This window comes from Vigna unguiculata, chromosome 4 (assembly GCF_037176805.1).
Source record: "Vigna unguiculata cultivar grain cowpea cultivar isolate G323 ecotype 2 chromosome 4, ASM3717680v1, whole genome shotgun sequence".
In the NCBI taxonomy this organism is placed as follows: domain Eukaryota; kingdom Viridiplantae; phylum Streptophyta; class Magnoliopsida; order Fabales; family Fabaceae; genus Vigna; species Vigna unguiculata.
This window is the reverse complement of record NC_140795.1, coordinates 307,501-312,500: the sequence shown is the minus strand read 5'-3', so window position 1 is coordinate 312,500 and position 5,000 is coordinate 307,501.

Here is a 5,000-nt window from a genome sequence, read left to right as displayed (position 1 = left end):
TCAATAACCGAGCCGGATCTGGTGTATCATAAGGAATTTGATTTTTCTATGGATTCCTCCGGATTGGATCAAAAACATTTCTTGAATGAGTTATTGAACTCCAGGGATGAATCGAAAAAGCACTCTTTATATTGGTTCTACCTCCTCTTTTTTATGAAGAGAATGAATCTTTTTATCGAAGGATCATAAAAAAATGGGTCCAGACCTCTTGCGGAAATAATGTGGAAGATCCAAAACCTAAAATAGTTGTATTTGCTAGCAACAACATAATGGAGGCAGTCAATCAATATAGATTGATCCGAAATCTGATTCAAATCCAATATAGCACCCATGGTTACATAAGAAATGTATTGAATCGATTCAATTGCAACTTCGAATATGGAATTCAAAGGTATCAAATAGGAAATGATACTCTGAATCATCGAACTAGAATGAAATACACGATCAACCAACATTTATCAAATTTGAAAAAGAGTCAGAAGAAGTGGTTCGATCCTCTTATTTTGATTTCTCGAACGGAGAGATCTATGAATTGGGATCCTAATGTATATAGATACAAATGGTCCAATGGGAGCAAGAATTTCCAGGAACATTTGGACTATTTCATTTCTGAGCAGAATAGCCGTTTTCAAGTAGTGTTCGATCGATTACATATTAATCAATATTCGATTGATTGGTCTGAGGTTATCGACAAAAAAGATTTGTCTAAGTCACTTTGTTTATTTTTGTCCAAGTTACTTCTTTTTTTGCCCAAGTTTCTTCTCTTTTTGTCTAACTCACTTCCTTCTTTTTTATTTGTGAGTTTTGGGGGTATCCCCATTCATAGGTCCGAGATCCACATCTATGAATTGAAAGGTCCGAATGATCCACTCTGTAATCAGTTATTAGAATCAATAGGTCTTCAAATCTTTCATTTGAAAAAAAGGAAACCCTTATTATTGGATGACCAAGATACTTCCCAAAAATCGAAATTCTTGATCAATGGAGGAACAATATCACCATTTTTGTTCAATAAGATACCAAAGTGGATGATTGACTCATTCCATACTAGAAAGAATCGCAGGAAATCTTTTGATAACACAGATTCCTATTTCTCAATGATATCCCACGATCCAGACAATTGGCTGAATCCCGTGAAACCATTTCATAGAAGTTCATTGATATACTATTTTTATAAAGCAAATCGACTTCGATTCTTGAATAATCAATATCACTTCTGCTTCTATTGTAACAAAAGATTCCCTTTTTATGTGGAAAAGGCCCGTATCAATAATTATGATTTTACGTATGGACAATTCCTCAAAATCTTGTTCATTCGCAACAAAATCTTTTCTTTTTGCGATGGTCAAAAAAAACATGCTTTTTTGAAGAGAGATACTATTTCACCAATCGAGTTACAGGTATCTAACATATTGATACCTAACGATTTTCCGCAAAGTGGCGACGAAGGGTATAACTTCTACAAATCTTTCCATTTTCCAATTCGATACGATCCATTCGTTCGTGGAGCTATTTACTCGATCGCAGACATTTCTGGAACACCTCTAACAGAGGGACAAATAGTCCATTTTGAAAAAACTTATTGTCAACCTCTTTCAGATATGAATATACCTGATTCAGAAGGGAAGAACTTGTATCAGTATCTCAATTTCAATTCAAACATGGGTTGGATTCACACTCCATGTTCTGAGAAATATTTACCATCCGAAAAAAGGAAAAAACGGAGTTCTTGTCTACAAAAATGCCTTGAGAAAGGTCAGATGTATAGAACCTTTCAACAAGATAGTGTTTTTTCAACTCTCTCAAAATGGAATCTATTCCAAACATATATACCATGGTTCCTTACCTCGACGGGGTACAAATATCTAAATTTCATATTTTTAGATACTTTTTCAGACCTATTGCCGATACTAAGTAGCAGCCAAAAATTTGTATCCATTTTTCATGATATTATGCATGGGTCAGATATATTATGGCGAATTCGTCAGATTCCATTGTGTCTTCCACAATGGAATCTGATAAGTGAGATTCCGGGTAATTGTTTCCATAATCTTCTTCTGTCCGAAGAAATGACTCATCGAAATAATGAGTTACTATTGATATCGACACATCTGAGATCGCTAAATGTTCAGGAGTTCTTCTATTCAATCCTTTTCCTTCTCCTTGTTGCTGGATATCTCGTTCGTACACATCTTCTCTTTGTTTCTCGAGTCTATAGTGAGTTACAGACAGAGTTCGAAAAGGTAAAATCTTTGATGATTCCATCATACATGATTGAGTTGCGAAAACTTCTGGATAGGTATCCTACATCTGAACTGAATTCTTTCTGGTTAAAGAATATCTTTCTAGTTGCTCTGGAACAATTAGGAGATTCTCTAGAAGAAATACGGAGTTTTGCTTTTGGTAGCAACATGCTATGGGGTGGTGGTCCCGCTTATGGGGTCAAATCCATACGTTCTAAGAATAAATATTGGAATCTCATCGATCTCATAAGTATTATACCAAATCCCATCAATCGAATCGCTTTTTCGAGAAATACGAGACATCTAAGTCATCCAAGTAAAGCAATCTATTCCTTGATAAGAAAAATAAAAAACGTGAATGGTGATTGGATTGATGATCAAATAGAATCCTGGGTCTCGAACACTGATTCGATTGATGATAAAGAAAAAGAATTCTTGGTTCAGTTTTCTACCTTAACAACAGAAAAAAGGATTGATCAAATTCTATTGAGTCTTACTCATAGTGATCTTTTATCAAAGAATAACTCTGGTTATCAAATAAGTGAACAACCGGGAGCAATTTACTTACGATACTTAGTTGACATTCAAAAAAAGTATCTAATGATTTATGAATTCAATACATCCTGTTTAGTAGAAAGACGTATATTCCTTGCTAATTATCAGACAATTACTTATTCACACACCTTGTGGGGGGCTAATAGTTTGCATTTCCCATCTCATGGAAAACCCTTTTCGCTCCGCTTAGCCCTACCTCCCCCTAGTAGGGGTATTTTAGTGATAGGTTCTATAGGAACTGGACGATCCTATTTGGTCAAATACCTAGCGACAAACTCCTATGTTCCTTTCATTACAGTATTTCTGAACAAGTTCCTGGATAACAAGCCTAAGGGTTTTCTTATTGATAATAGTGACTATATTGATGATAGTGACGATATTGATGATAGTGACGATATTGATGATAGTGACGATAGTGACGATATCGACCGTGACCTTGATATGGAGCTGGAGCTTCTAACTATGATGAATACGCTAACTATGGATATGATGCCAGAAATAGACCGATTTTATATCACCTTTCACTTCGAATTAGCAAAAGCAATGTCTCCTTGCATAATATGGATTCCTAACATTCATGATCTGGATGTGACTGAGTCGAATTACTTATCCCTCGGTCTTTTAGTGAACTATCTCTCCAGGGATTGTGAAAGATGTTCCACTAGAAATATTCTTGTTATTGCTTCGACTCATATTCCCCAAAAAGTAGATCCAGCTCTAATAGCTCCGAATAAATTCAATACATGCATTAAGATACGAAGGCTTCTTATTCCACAACAACGAAAACACTTTTTCACTCTTTCATATACTAGGGGATTTCACTTGGAAAAGAAAATGTCCCATACTAATGGATTCGGGTCCACGACGATGGGTTCAAATGTACGAGATCTTGTAGCACTTAACAATGAGGCCCTATCGATTAGTATTATACAAAAAAAATCCATCATAGACACTAATATAATTAGTTCTGTTCTTCATAGACAAACTTGGGATTTCCGATCTCAGGTAAGATCGGTTCAGGATCATGGGATCCTTTTCTATCAGATAGGAAGGGCTGTTTCACAAAATGTACTTCTAAGTAATTGCTCCATAGATCCTATATCTATCTATATGAAGAAGAAATCATGTGACGGGGGGGATTCTTATTTGTACAAATGGTACTTCGAACTTGGAACGAGTATGAAGAAATTAACGATACTTCTTTACCTTTTGAGTTGTTCTGCCGGATCGGTCGCTCAAGACCTTTGGTCTCTACCCGGACCTGATGAAAAAAATGGGATCACATCTTATGGACTCGTTGAGAAGAATTATGATCTAGTTCATGGCCTATTAGAAGTAGAAGGCGCTCTGGTGGGATCCTCACGTACAGAAAAAGATTGCAGTCAATTTGATAAGGATCGAGTGACATTGCTTCTTCGGTCCGAACCAAGGAATCCCTTAAATAGGATTCAAAATGGATCTTATTCTATCGTTGATCAGAGATTTCTCTATGAAAAATATGAATCGGAGTTTGAAGAAGGGGGAGGAGTCCTCGACCCGCAACAGATAGAGGAGGATTTTTTCAATCACATCGTTTGGGCTCCTAGAATATGGCGCCCTTGGGGCTTTCTATTTGATTGTATTGAAAGGCCCAATAATTTGGGATTTCCCTATTGGGCCAGGTCATTTCGGGACAAGCGGATCATTTATGATGAAGAGGATGAGCTTCAAGAGAATGATTCAGAGTTCTTGCAGGGTGGAACCATGCAGTACCAGACACGAGATAGATCTTCCAAAGAACAGGGCTTTTTTCGAATAAGCCAATTCATTTGGGACCCCGTGGATCCACTCTTTTTCCTATTCAAAGATCAGCCTTTTGTCTCTGTGTTTTCACATCGACAATTCTTTACAGATGAAGAGATGTCAAGGGAACTTCTTACTTCCCAAACAAATCTTCCTACATCTATATATAAACACTGGTTTATCAAGAATACGCAAGAAAAGCATTTTGAATTGTTGATTCATTGCCAGAGATGGCTTAGAATCAATAGTTCATCATCTAAAGGATTTTTCCCTTCTAATACTCTATCTGAGAGTTATCAATATTTATCAAATCTGTTCCTATCTAACGAAGCGCTATTGGATCAAATGACAAAGACATTGTTGAGAAAAAGATGGCTTTTCCCAGATGAGATAGTTGTTGCTAGCTGCTCCAATAACGAA